Genomic DNA, 15,764 nt, shown 5'->3' on the forward strand with positions numbered 1-15,764 from the left:
CCTCAATTAAGGGGTCCTCGAACAGCCGGACTATATACTTTCGCCAGACTGTTGGACTATGAAGATACAAGATTGAAGACTTCGTCCCATGTCCGGATGGGACTTTCCTTTGCGTGGAAGGCAAGCTTGGCAATTCGGATATGTAGATCTCCTTCTCTGTAACCCACTCTGTGTAACCCTAGCCCCCTCCGGTGTCTATATAAACCGGAGGGTTTAGTCCGTAGGAAAACAACAATCATAATCATAGGCTAGCTTCTAGGGTTTAGCCTCTATGATCTCGTGGTAGATCAACTCTTGTAATACTCATATCATCAAGATCAATCAAGCAGGAAGTAGGGTATTACCTCCATCGAGAGGGCCCGAACCTGGGTAAAACATCGTGTCCCCTGCCTCATGTTACCATTAGCCTTAGACGCACAGTTCGGGACCCCCTACCCGAGATCCACCGGTTTTGACACCAACATTGGTGCTTTCATTGAGAGTTCCACTATGCCGTCCTGATAAGGCTCGATGGCTCGCCTTGTTGTCAAGGACAACATCACCTCTGGAGAAACCCTGCTGTAGGCCAGACTCTCCGGCTAGGCAGTTTCATCATGGCCGCCCGTTTGGCTGCCACGCTGACGATGACTTCTCAGGTCATCAAGAACAACCTCCACGTCAGCTCGGAATTCACCGAGCAGATGGATCCAATGGATCTCTCCTCCCTTAATGAGCTCTTGGATCGCATCACCGCCCTGGGAGTCGCTATGGACTATGATCGGATCGGGCTTAAACCCGACCAAAGGGAGATTAACTCTCCGCCGGTCACCCATCAGATAGCGGTGGTGGAGGAACAAAATAGCGATTCTTCCTCTATTTAGAGGATAAACTATGTCCGGATTCCCGAGCTCTCTGAGTTGGACACCCGTCTATGGGAGGACATGGCCCAGGCTCCAAACTTAGAATCGAGCAACAAGCCACAAATATTTGGCAACATCCCGGAGTCCGAGCTGCCAAGCTCAGGGGCTCCCTTGCCCCTGGGTCTCAGATCGGGTCAGGATTTGGACTTAAGTCTACCCACCCACCCAGACACAAGTGATCTTTCCCACATTAGACAAGATCCCCAAGAGATAGTACATCACTTCTGGGCCAGATTCCTCCTTGTAATGAGCAAGGTTCAGGACTGTCACGAGAAATACGCAATCTCATTCTTTTGTAAGAATTGCATGGACAAGGGAATTCTTAACGCCGTAAGTCGCCGTGACATAGCACACTTCGCCGACTTGGCGGCCATAGTACAAAAGTACTGTGCGATGGAAAGGGCTTGGAAAATCCAAGCAAAATTCTGGGATCCTCCGGCTCTAACTAAACCCCTAGTCCGAACTAAAAGGGTGCGCTCTCGCAAGTCACCAAATCCAATCACAAAGAAGCCAAAGCCCTCTACATGGTGTGGAACCGTACTGGAGGGATGGCTCAACAGGCCATGCAAAATTCACAGCACACCGGGCATCATACCAACACACAACCTTAGAGCATGTTGGATACTCCGACAGGTGGCCAAGAGTGGCGAGGACCTCCTCATGAACAATACCACAGAGCACCATCCCATGAATAGCAATACAGTACTGACAGTCCTCGAGACTTTCGCCTCAAACAATAGGCGTAAGTGAGCACTCCGTAGCCTCGCCGAAGTCTGCCATGTCGCAGCAATAAATCCGTGGAACGATACGGCCATAACCTTCAATGCCAGTGACGAACCTCAATTCTGAACAGTCCGAGCACCAGCCGCTTTGGTCCTTAGTCCAATTGTGGACGGCTTTGGGCTTACTAAAGTGCTCATGGACAGCGGTAGCGGATTAAACCTCATCTATGAGGAAACTCTTGACAAAATGGAAATAGATAAGAGCCGCATTGAACAAAGCATTACGACCTTCAGAGGAATCACCCATAGTCCGGAGGCACAATGCACAGGAAAAATTACACTGGATGTGGTATTCGGCATGCCGGTGAATTATAGGTCTGAACAAATCACATTCCAAGTGGCCCCGTTTAATAGTGGATACCACGCCCTTTTAGGGCGGGATGCATTCACAAGCTTCCAAGCCATACCCCATTACGGGTACATGAAGCTTAAGATGCCTGGGCCCAATGGAATCATCACTCTAGCCAGTGATCCGGACATAGCACTCTGTGCCGAAAATTAAACTGCCACACTAGCCCTGGAGGCATTATCCGAAGCCCTCGCGGCCGAAGATTTAACTGTGCTGTGCTCCACGGTGGACAGGGACAATGTGATACTCGACAAACGACCCAAGTCCACCTCTTTCAAACCAGCAGACAAAATAGTCAAATGCGAGGTCCACCTGATGGACCCTACAAAAACAACATCAATTGGGACATAGCTAAACCCCACAATAGACGCCGCACTACGAGAGTTCATGTGCGAAAATTGGGACATCTTTGCGTGGCATCCTCCAGACATGCCAGGTATCCCATGCAGGCTGGCCGAGCATAGCCTAAACATACTAAAGGGATACAAGCTGGTCAAGCAGACTCTTCGGTGCTTTTCAGAACCCAAGCGACAAGCCATGGGAGAAGAGCTAGCCAAACTACTCGAGGCCGGATTCATTAGAGAAATAAAACATTCGGACTGGCTAGCAAACCTGGTGATGGTACCAAAGAAGTACAAATCCTGGCGCCTATGCATCAATTTCAAGGACCTCAATAAGGCTTGCCCCACGGATCCCTCCCCCTCCCCCGCATCGATCAAATCATCGATGCTACCGCAAGACACGACTCTTTGTGTTTCCTCGACGCATAATCTGGATACCATCAAATCAAGATGGTGGAGTCCGATCAAGTTGCAACGGCATTTATCACTCCATACGGCCCCTTCTGTTTTAACACCAGCCTTTTGGGCTCAAAAACGCCGGTGTAACCTATCAACGCATGATTCAGACATGCCTGGGAACACAGATCGGCAAAACAGTGGAGGCATATGTGGATGATGTGGTCGTCAAAACCAGACACGTCGAATCTTTAATAGATGACTTGAGGCTTACATTTGACAATCTCCGAACAGATGACATCAAGCTCAACCCGGAAAAATGTGTTTTCGGCGTACCTGCCGGAAAGCTCTTGGGCTTTATCATTTCCAATAGAGGAATCGAAGCAAACCCGGCTAAAATTCGAGCTCTGTCGCAGTTGGCTACCCCAACAGACCTCAAGCAAATCCAGAAATTAACTGGATGCGTGGCCGCCTTAAGCCGCTTTATCTCCCGATTGGGAGAAAAGGCACTGCCTCTTTATCGCCTTCTTCGACGCACTGAACACTTTGAGTGGACAGATGCGGCTACGGCCGGACTAGAAGAAATAAAAGCTCTCTTGGCAACCAATCCAATCCTGTCTGCGCCAAATGTCGGCAAACCCATGCTGCTATATATAGCCGCAACGCACCAGGTTGTAAGCGCAGTGCTTGTCGTCGAACGAGAGACAGATGGACATAATTTTCGGCTTCAAAAGCCGGTATACTACGTATCCACTGTCCTCACTCCATGCAAGTCACGGTACCCACATTATCAAAATATAGCATACGCGGTCTTCATGGCATCCCGAAAAACTACAACACTACTTTCCAGAGTGTTCAATCACGGTGGCCTGCGAAGTACCACTCAATGACATAATAAATAACCGCGATGCCACAGGCCAGATTGCTAAATGGGCTATCGAGCTCCTCCCGTTCGACATAACATACAAACCACGGCGAGCTATTAAGTCGCAAGTACTGGCTGACTTTGTCGCCGAATGGACAGAAGCCGAACTCCCTAAAGAGTACGGCGCGTACCCCAATTGGATCATGCACTTTGACGGCTCTAAGATGCTGGCTGGTCTAGGGGCAGGCGTTGTCCTGACATCCCCCACCGGAGATATAGTCCAATATGTACTCCAAATACTATACACAGATTCCAACAACGCAGTCGAATACGAGGCCCTGTTGCATGGTCTCCGAATGGCAGTCTCCATGGGCATTCAATGCCTAGAAGTGCGTGGGGATTCAAACCTTGCAATATCCCAAATAAATGGAGACTTTGATGCCAAGGACCCAAAAATGGCGGCCTATCGCAATGTTGTCCTCAAAATGTCAGCTCGATTCGAGGGGCTCGAATTCCACCATGTGGTCCAAGAAAACAACCAAGCGTCGGATATCCTCGTCCGCATAGGTGCTAAGCGCGACCCCGTCCCACCCAATATATTTTTGGAAAGGCTATTCAAGCCATCCGTTGTATGGGAAGGGGAGACCGGCAATAATAGTCCGGATTCGAACACAACCCCAGATCTCGAACAATCTGACATAATCGGAGGCTCCGCCACCAAAATAACACCTTCGGCCCATGTGATTATGGATGTCATCGCCCCGTGGAGAGAACCCTTCTTGGCCTACTTAAATAGGCAAGAACTCCCCGAGGACCAAAATGAGGCTCGTTGCATTGTGCGGCGCTCTAAAGCCTACAAGGTCCATGAGGGAGAGCTCTATAAGAAAAGCACGACTGGAGTGCTCCAAAGGTGGATCTCTGAAGAGGAAGGGCGACAGCTCTTGGCCGAAATTCATGCCGGACTCGGCGGCCACCATGCCGTAGCCCGGGCGCTAGTAAGCAAGGCCTTCCGTACAGGTTTCTACTGGCCGACAGCTCGGGCAGACGCACATGACCTTGTCCAACATTGCGTTGGTTGCCAGCTTTTTGCAAATCAAAGCCATATGCCACCTACTGCTCTCCAAACAATCCCCATAACTTGGCCCTTTGCGGTCTGGGGGCTCGATATGGTTGGACCCCTTAAAGGAGGAAGCTATAAGAAGAAATACTTCTTGGTCATGGTCGATAAATTCACCAAATGGATAGAGGCCAAACCAGTTAAAACGGCCGAGTCTGAACCAGTAATAGACTTCATATCCGAGGTCGTACACCGTTACGGTGTCCCCCATAGCATCATCACCGATAACGGCTCAAACTTCACAGACGACGAGGTGAAAACTTGGTGCGGCAAAATGCTCATAAAGCTCGATTATACATCCGTCTATCACCCCCAAACAAATGGTCAAGTCGAACGAGCGAATGCTCTTATCATGAGCGGCATTAAGCCCAGGCTAGTGCGATCCTTGAAGGAATCAGATACACACTGGGTCGAGGATCTCGACTCTGTACTATGGGGGCTGTGGACCACGCCAAATCGCACAACCGGATACACACCATTTTTTATGGTGTACGGCATAGAGGCAGTGCTATCCTGCGATATCATCCATGACTCACCTCGAGTGCGCATGTACAAAGAGGGAGAAGCCGAGCTGGATCGGCAGGACGGCTTAGATGCCCTGGAGGAGGAGCATGATGTTGCAAAGGCCCGTTCCGCATTTTATCAACAACAGGCTCGAAGGTATCAAAGCAGAGAAGTACGGGCCAAAACTTACAACATTGGCGAACTCGTTCTACGCCTACCAGAGAAGAAAAAGGACAAGCTCAAGCCCAAATGGGAAGGTCCCTTCATCATTGATAAAGTTCTCACCGGAGGAGCATACCGTCTGCATGATGCATCCGATAATCGACTCGAGCCGAACCCACGGAACGCGGCCAGACTCCGAAGATTCTACGCCTAGTGCCGAACTCTGTGTTTGTCTCCTTACCTCCGTCTTCCTTTTTCATACCCTCTCTCCACGGACGGATTCAAGGGGGGCGAGGGGGGGGGGGGCGAGACCCCCCTAACGATCGCGTCGCCTCGTTAATAGCGATCAGTTTTTCGCTATTTTTGCTGCTGCCTGACTGTTCATCGCTTCCTTTGCCCCCCCTGATCACTGTGTCGTTCATAAAGCATTAGGATCTCAGCCCACGTGCGGTACAATTTCCTAGCAACCCAAAAGCCCAAAAGAACAAAGCATCACACAACCCATCATATGTGACATAGGGGCCAATTAGCTGGTAGTTGCACGCAGCCACGCGCCCACACAGGTCGTGCTATCGCTTCGTTTCCCAGCCGCCTGCTCTGCTGCGATTGAGATTCACATCTGCCGCCTGCCGCTGCCTGCTATCGCCTATGCGATCTCTATGCAACTCCGTCGCATAGCTATCAAGAGAAGCGGAGAAGGGACGGCCGCGGGCGAGCGCCGATCCGCAGGCTATTTGCCGGCAGCCGGTAGGCCGACCGCGAGGATGAGCCACAATAAAATGAGAAAAAGGTACTTTATTTCAGTTGGTGGATTCAGGCCTTCATTATATTAATTAGTCTGTGCTTTTTAGAACCATATAAACGTATAGTTGAAAAAACTACAAACATTGGGAAGGAACTAGCGGCAAAGTTTAGCTTGAAGAAATAATTGATATCTTCGAAAACTGATGCTCGTAAACCTGACTTCAAATTAATACATATGTAATTTTATTTTTTTCCTTAGAACAACAGTGATATATTTTACCCACAAAAAAAATCTATTTTAGATCTTGTGATATTTACTACTGTATGTGTTAATGTACATTCTATCATTTTGATCCTTCTAGTTCGTGCCCCCCCTATCACTATTTTTCTGGCTCCGTCCCTGCCTCTCTCTACCCCTTCTTTTATATATAGCCTTAAAAGCTTCAAGTATGTTTTGACCGCACACTCCTGCCGTGCTATGCTCGCTCAATATACCTGAGGGCTTCTTATACAGAAGCTTAATTGTCTTCTGGGCTTTATGCCCACCACATATGCGTTACTCCTCCATATGTGCCTTTTTTCACCACTATATGCATTGATATGACTTAAGTTTTGGCCAAGATGGGTTGCCTGGCTCTTTTGTTTATGCCCTACGTTCCCGTTAATTCAGCTAGGGCATAAGGGGAGCACCTCTGTTTTTGTTACTGCCGGGTCAGCCGGATGTGTACCTCAGACTGGGTGAAGCCGAAAGCTATCGTTCTTAAGGGAATATTCGGTCGGTGAACAAAAGATGTCTTTTAGCTATTACAAAACATGCCCCCAGATGCTTATATCCTGTGTAATTTTTCGCAGTTTGGACATGCATATTAACGCATGCACACCCAGGGAAAGGAACCCTTAACGGAACTATTCTCCCTGGAAGATGTTTCTTACTACCCATGTAATATAACATAACTAGTTGGGTACTTGTCTGTTCAAGCACTTATGACCCCTACACATGGTTTCCACGCGTGCCCCGGTTTTCACATAACCGAGCGGGTATCTGGATACACTCCGGACTGTCGGGTCCAGAGGTTGAAGCGAAAAGGTCCACCAAGACAAATGATTTACAATCCGGCTAGGGACAAAATGTGTCCTTCGAAGTACAAAGTCACTTAGATTGACTAAATTATTCTTCTATACCATCCAACAGGCTGTCTAGCCTACAATCCTGTTGGGAATACTTAGCGGCTAATGCTACCTCGTTATACACCAAATTTACAGGGATCTCTTTCCCATCTGACCCTACAGGTCCGACCTCGGCCATGTGGTTCGGGTCAGCCTTGGTGTATCGCGTCTTCACCATGCCCCAGGCTTCCCTTGTGCCTTGTCGGCAGACCGATATCTTCCATAATCAGAAGCGCCGCCGTGCTCCCTTGAGCATCTCCACAAGACCCCCCATGCCTCCTGGAAGGGAGGCGGATGGCCATAAGGCCTGGGCAATGCCCTGCATCACCTGTCGAACTTATTCGTGCAGTTGTGAGAGCTCCTGCAGAAGATCGCCGGCAGATCCGGGCATCTCTTCTTCGGGACGACCTGCCAACATACCTACAGACATAGTTATGTTAGCACGCTTCTTCGCCGAACTTTATAGTGGTTCATTAGAGCGCTTACTAAATATGCCGGGTCGAAGCCTCTTATTCTCCTTCACGGAGTCACCAAGCTGGGCCCGAACATCCTTTAATTCGACGTCCAGTTGGATGTTCGCGTCCTGGAGATTATTGTTCTCCTGAATAACCTTTGTAAGCACACGCTCGCCAGCCTTCAGCTATCGTTGATCATGTTGCTCATCCTCTAGTACGATCTCCAGATCGCCTCCAGGATTGTCTGCAGAATCTATTGTTAGATTTGCATTCATGCCGAATACTAACTGGTACACGCCATTATATCATTTTCGATCAAAACAAGTATTACCAGATGGGGCCCTCGTGGACTCCTCCATTCCGGCGATTGCGGCCCGCAGTTGGGCTTTGCACTCCTCCAACTCTTTAGACAGCTGGGTATTCTTCTATGTGAGAGCCTACGCACACGAGGATCCTTAAATCAGTTGTGCCAACTCTTTCAAGTCTCAAGGGCTACTAATATACATACTTATCAATTTTTCTTACCCGTATACCCTTTACGTACTAGTCCGTGGCTCTGGCGAGGCCATCTTGAGTAGCTCGGATGTACGCTTCCCCTGAGTTGAAGGCATTGAATGCCTCTTCAGAGAAATTAGGGTCGCGTAGCGCGGCCCATCGGCGCCTATGATTCATGGCGCTCTCCACTTTGGAGTTTGTAGCGGAGAATCTATCTGCATCCTCTGTAGGAGGATCGTCCTGCATTGTCCCTGCGTCGACCTCCACCCTAGAGTCCGGCCTCGGAGTCTGGCTGGTGGAGGCGCGGCCGGCAGGCTCTCCGGATATAGTCCAGTGGGCGATTTTTCTGCCACGAGGCAACAGTCATTGTTATATTTTAACGATGATAATTCTGCGGCAGGTTTTTAAACATACCTTTGCAACGGTGTTTTGGTCCTGACCGCCTTCCTTTTGAGCCTACCCGACTTTGGTGCCCCTTGTTGATGAGTCACCGCGGGTTCGGCATGGCGTCCCGATGGCCTTCCGTGTAAAACGCAATACATGTGGGGTGGGTAAGGCGCAAAGAGGGATTCCTTTTTGGAGGTTGGGACTCTGGTCTTACTTACATGTGATGTGGGGAGCAGGCCAGGCTAATCAGCTATGATGGCCACCAACACACCATCAGAGCTTAACTGATAAAATGTCGTGTCGACGAGCTCCACAACTGTGTCCGGATCTTCTTTGAGTCCTGGGTCGAGGGCCCGGTTGGGGTCCTCTGGCTGTGGAGGCGGGCTATGAACCTCCCTCATAGCTTTTCGCAGTTCCTGCTATGAATTAACAAGGTAAACATCTATGCTAAAAAATAAGGGAAAGACTGGAATAAAAGATAATAGCTCACCCAGCTTGGGGGGTTGTACATGGAGAATCCATCCCACGGTTTGATACGGATGAACTCCTCTTCTTCTCCTTTCTACAAATCGGACAGTATCTTCGCCAGAGTAGCGGCGGAGTCCGGACCTTTACGGCTGCAGCGGGTGGCATCGTCTTCTCCATTGAAGTGCCACATGGGTTTCCCCCAATATTGAAGTGGCTGCACTCCCCGAATTACACATATGGACATAACCTCAATTATTGTCAGTCCTGATTTGGCTAGCGTCTCTATCCTATTCATCAGGAAACGGATCTCTCTGTTATCTTCCTCCTGGGAGCTCCGGGGGCGCCAACTATGGCGTTTCTTCAACGGGGTATTTGCAAACTCAGGAAGGCCCTTCCGAATAGGGTCCAAAAGAGGGTGATGACCCACAAGTATAGGGTATCGTAGTCCTTTCGATAAGTAAGAGTGTCGAACCCAACGAGGAGTAGAAGGAAATGACAAACGGTTTTCAGTAAGGTTTTCTCTGCAAGCACTGAAATTGTAGGTAACAGATAGTTCTGTGATAAGATAAATTGTAACGAGTAACAAGCAATGAAAGTAAACAAAGTGCAGCAAGGTGGCCCAATCCTTTTTGTAGCAAAGGACAAGCCTGGACAATTTCCTAAAATGAGAAAAGAGCTCCCGAGGACACATGGGAATTATCGTCAAGCTAGTTTTCATCATGCTCATATGATTCGCGTTCGGTACTTTGATTATTTGATATGTGGGTGGACAGGTGCTTTGGTACTGCCCTTACTTGGACAAGCATCCCACTTATGATTAACCCCTATTGCAAGCATCCGCAACTACAAAAGAAGTATTAAGGTAAACCTAACCACAACATTAGACATATGGATCCAAATCAGCCCCTTACGAAGCAACACATAAACTAGGGTTTAAGCTTCTGTCACTCTAGCAACCCATCATCTACCTATTACTTCCCAATGCCTTCCTCTAGGCCCAAATAATTGTGAAGTGTCATGTAGTCGACGTTCACATAACACCACTAGAGGAAAGACAACATACATCTTATCGAAATATCGAACGAATACCAAATTCACATGACTACTAATAGCAAGACTTCACCCATGTCCTCAGGAAAAAACATAACTACTCAAAAAGCATATTCATGTTCATAATCAGAGGAGTAATAATATGCATTAAGGATCTGAACATATGATCTTCCACCAAGTAAACCAATTAGCATCAAGTACAAGGAGTAATCAACACTACTAGCAACCCACAGGTACCAATTTGTGGTTTTGATACAAGATTGGATACAAGAGATGAACTAGGGTTTTGAGAGGAGATGGTGATGGTGAAGATGTTGATGGAGATTGACCCCCTCCTAGTGAGAGGATCATTGGTGATGACGATGGTGATGATTTCTCCCCTCCCGAAGGGAAGTTTCCCTGGCAGAACAGCTCTGCCGGAGCTCTAGATTAGTTCCGCCAAGGTTCCGCCTCGTGGCGGCGGAGTTTCTCCTATAAGCTTGCCTCTGATTTTTTCCAGGGTAAAAGCCTTCATATAGCAGAAGATGGGCACCAGAGGGCCACCAGGGGGCCCAGGAGACAGGGGGCGCGCCCAGTAGGGGTGGGCGCGCCCCCCACCCTCCTAGCCTGGGTGTGGGCCCCCTCTGGTAGTTTCTTCGCTCAATAATTCTTATTAATTCCAAAAATAACTTCCATGGAGTTTTAGGATTTTTGGAGCTGTGCAGAATAGGTTTCCAATATTTGCTCCTTTTCCTGCCAGAATTCCAGTTACCGGCATTCCCCCTCTTCATGGTAAACCTTGTAAAATAAGAGAGAATAGCCATAAGTATTGATATATAATGTGTAATAACAACCCATAATGCAATAAATATTTATATAAAAGCATGATGCAGAATGTACGTATCAACTCGTGTCAGTGTACTAGAGTAGGGGTACCCTAGTATCCCGAACTTGTGCACGGGCAGTTGCAGCGCCCCGCGGCAAGGCTTGCCGGACGACCGCCGAGGCCCTCCATGGTTCCTTTGGAGGCATTCAAGAACAAAGTATTTAAGCTCAGGAGACAAGGCCCCGGCAAGAGGAGCTTGCCGGGAAGGCCAACCAAGGCATTTCTAGGAACTTGCCGCGACGCGCCGCGCGTCCCGGCAAGGCCCGGTGAGCGACAAGCTTCCAGACCCGACAAGACAACAGCCACGACAAGGCGCTTGCCGCGGCAGGCTACCACTCTGTACCCACGCTCCAGCACATCCACCAACGTGTCGCTCTGGGGGCCTTTCCAGGCGTGCGTGGCGAGAGGTTGTGCAGCCAGCGGTGCGCGGTGGCATGCGAAGCTGACAATACTGCCATCGTGGCGAGCGGTGGCGCCCCTGACGGTCCCTTTTTACACTATTTGGGCGACGTGGACAGGCATTTAATGCCTTTGTCCCCTGCCGTCAGGGTTAGGTAGGATGCACTGTGCAGGTGGTTGTACCAACCGCAACTTCTTTTCCATTTTTACCCTCGTCTGCGTTGCCACCTGTTGGTGACCCCTTGAACATATAAAAGGAGGCCCATGCGCAACGTAGAGGGGGGTTCGAACCCAGAAAGGACACACGCCCGGTCTCATTAGCAGCTAGAGTGTACTGTAGCATTCAGTGCTCCCGAGCAAGAACACAATACAATCAGACAAGCAGTAGTAGGAGTATTATCTCTCCGAAGAGCTCCGAAGCTGGGTAAACTGCTCGTGTGCTTCGCCTCGATCCGCTCTTCGTGCGATCTCCGCCCCCCCCCCCCCGAACCGAAAGGGGCCCGGTCCGCCGGCCCCATAGGTGTTCGTGGATCAGTTTCCCCGACATCTTTGGGGCGCCAGGTAGGGGGCGTCGAGATTGCGTGAACCTGATCCGGCGTTCACACGAGCCAGATCTTCATTTTCTTCATCGACATGCCACCGAAGAAGAAAACTTCGGCGGCAGCTGCTCCGTCCACGTCACTTCCACCACCACCGGAGCAAACGGGTGGTGGAGTGGACGCCGGCGGAAGAACGGACGTCGACGAGGAAGCTCACGATGCTGCCAGGTCCAAGGACAAGGCTGCACAGACCTCGGCGTCCGTACATGTACAGCGCCCATCTCAGGAGGCGCAGGACCGACAGGGTCATGGTATTCGCAGTACCATACGTTCGTTGGGACAAGATCGAACTAGTGGATCTCGGGGTGCTCAAGACCAACATGCACGCCAACGTGCTGGCACAAGCGAGACACGGTCGCCTGGACGGGATGCTGCTCCCTCTAACATAGTTAGAAGTCCGAGCATATCCCGCTCCTCGCACCGTTCGCCACTGCCGCCCACTACTCCAGCAGAAGCTTTGGCGCGAGCTCAGCTGCTCCTGGATTACCCTCCAGCAGAAGACAAGATCGACCAATGGAGGGCCACCATTCAGAGTCTCATTGGCTTTGCCAACGGCGACACTCCACGGCAGCCAAGTCCATCGCGGCCGCGGCAGGACTGCCAGGCACGAGCCGGTGGCGACGAAACCGGTGGGGGTGCAACCACCATGCACTCTCCACCCCGAAGGCCAAGATCGCCGACTCGTCGGATCCACCTCGACAGCGACTCCAATGCGTCATCGGATCCACGAGCTCGTCGCGATCAGCGCCAAGTTCTTCACAAACGACAGCAAGAAGACGCTCGTACTCGCATCGAGCGCCGAAGAGAAGCGCGACGTCAATCCGACAAGCGCGATGGGCCCTCTGTTGACATGCATGCGCTAGGGGAACCAGGCGACTTACCGTACGCGGTAGGTTGCCCTGCGTTCACTCGTGAGCCGCGGCAGGTCCAGTGGCCCAGCATGAAGAATTTTAAGCCAGATGTACCAGAGAAGTACGATGGCAAGACGCATCTGTCGGAGTTCCTCAGCATCTACACCATCGCGGTGCAAGCTGCTGGGGGGCGGGACGACAAGATCCTTGCCAACTACTTCCTGCTGGTGCTCAAGCCCAATGTCAGATCCTGGCTCATGCACTTGCCGGACGGCTCCATATCCTCCTGGGCTGACCTGTGGCATCAGTTTGTTGGCGCCTTTACAGGCGGCCACAAGCCCCATGGCCAAGAGAGCGACCTTCATCTGCTCGCCCAGAAGGAAGGAGAGCCCCTGCGCAAGTACATTCAAAGATTCAGCCGCGTACAGCACAACATCCCAGATGTCCACCTTGCTGCAGTAATCAGCGCATTCCATCAGAACGTGCGAAACCGCAGGATGCGGGAGGAGATGGCGATGTGCAAAATCAGAGACGTCAGTGAGCTATATGCCCTGGCCGACAAGTGTGCACGTGCTGAGGAAGGGAGGAAACTCCCCGGAGAGAACACAGGAGCAGGAGGATCTGATAGTGAGGAGACTGCCCCGGCAAGGAAGAACCGGCGGCGGAACAACAGGAAGAAGAAAGGCAAAGATGTGCTAGTTGTTGAGCAGTCCGGCAAGAAAGCCGAAGCTGGTAGCTCCGGCAAGGAGGTTGCCGCAGCTGTGGCGGTCGCCGACAAGCAGGACAGCACCAACAAGCAGTATTGCAAGATCCACCACACCCAGGGCCATGACCTCCAGAGCTGCAAGAAGGTCGAGCAGCTTGTTGAGCAGCAAAAGGCTGAATACGAGCGGCGCGACAAGGAGAAAGCCCAGGAAGGTGCTGGAGGAGCTCGCAAGAAACGTCCCGGCCGAGGAGGACGCCGCGGCAAGGCCAAGCAGCGGCAAGGAGACAGACCTCCCCGCGGCCGCGACAAGGATGAAGATGACGACGACGATGAAGATATGGATGAAGACGAGACCGACGAGCAGGAGTTCCAGAAAGCCACATAGGTCCTGTGCATTGACGGCGGTGCTTCTCTGCATACTTCACACCGCCAGCTCAAGCAATGGGTGCGGGAAGTCAATGCGGCAGAACCACCCATCGAGTCACGCAAGCCTCTGAAATGGTCCAGCACGCCTATCATCTTTGATATTGAGGATCACCCTGATCGCATAACTGCGGTCGGGTGCTTGCCGATGTTGGTTTCACCAACTATCCGCAACCTCAAGGTCACCAAGATGCTAGTTGACGGCGGAGCCGGCTTGAACTTGATCTCCTCCGCGGTACTCCAGAAACTCCAGATCCCCGATAGCGAGCTCGAAGAGACCGGCACATTCCAAGGAATCAATCTGGGGAGGAGCAAGCTGAAGGGAAAGATCACATTGCCGGTGACATTTGGCAGCGAGCTGAACTTTAGGACTGAGAGGGTCACTTTTGACGTTGCTGACTTTCCATTGCCTTACAATGGGATACTTGGCCGTCCAGCACTGGCCAAGTTCATGGCAGCCTCTCACTATGCATACAACGTACTGAAGATGCCAGGCCCGATAAGTGTCATCTCTGTCCCTGGCGACAAGAAGGATGCCCTTATCTGCGCCGACAAGATTTACCGGGAAGCAGCAGCCGCAACATATCGCAACTCACTTGCCGCTGAAGCTCCCGGGGGGAAGAAGAAGACCAAGTCCGGCAAGAGCTCTGATGCCCACTCCGGCAAGCGCACCTCTTCGGAGTGCTGCGCTACCGTCGAGGACACACCATCGAGCTCCACCGGCAAGTGTAAGAAGACAATGGCAGCTCCACCAGAGACCAAGAAGGTGTCCGCCAAGGAGGACGGCACTGGTGGTACCTTCACCATCAGTGCCACTCTCGACCCTAAATAGGAAAGCGCGCTCGTTGCTTTCCTGCGGGCGAACGTCGACGTGTTTGCATGGCAACCGTCTGACATCCCCGGTGTTCCCAGGAAAGTAATCGAGCACAAGGCAAACGGGAAATGGAGGCTTTGTATTGACTTTACCGATGTTAATAAAGCATCTCCCAAAGACCCATTTCCCTTGCCGCGCATCGACCAGATTGTTGACTCCACGGCCGGATGTGACTTGCTTTCATTTCTTGATGCATACTCAGGATATCATCAGATCTTCATGGCAGAAGAGGATGAGGAGAAGACCGCATTCATTACCCCATGTGGCACATACTGTTTCGTACGGATGCCTTTCGGTTTGAAGAATGCTGGTTCAACATTTTCAAGGGTAGTCCATGACGCTTTTGAACCGCAAATGCACAGAAATGTGGAAACCTACATGGATGACATAGTGGTCAAGAGCAAGGACAAAGCGACCCTAATTCAAGATTTAGACGAAACCTTTGCAAATCTGCGCAAGATCAACCTCAAGCTCAACCCCGAGAAGTGCGTGTTTGGAGTCCCCTCCGGCAAGCTTCTCGGGTTATTTGTGTCTCAACACGGGATTGAGGCCAATCCCGACAAGATCAAGGCCATCGAGCAGATTGAAGCACCAAAGCGCGTCAAGGATGTACGAAGACTTGCCGGTTGTGTAGCTGCTCTCGGCAGGTTTATCTCTAGGTCTGCTGAGCGCGCCCTGCCATTTTTCAAAATTTTGAAAAAGGCAGGTCCAATGAAATGGACTCCGGAAGCGGAGGCTGCGCTGCAGGACTTGAAGAGATACCTGTCCTCCACTCCAACACTTGTCGCACCTAAGCCACAGGAGAAGTTGCTGTTATATATAGCGGCAACCAATCAAGTGGTTAGTGCTGCGTTAGTAGCGGAGAG

This window comes from Triticum dicoccoides, chromosome 3B, assembly GCF_002162155.2.
Source record: "Triticum dicoccoides isolate Atlit2015 ecotype Zavitan chromosome 3B, WEW_v2.0, whole genome shotgun sequence".
NCBI classification, from domain to species: Eukaryota; Viridiplantae; Streptophyta; class Magnoliopsida; order Poales; family Poaceae; genus Triticum; species Triticum dicoccoides.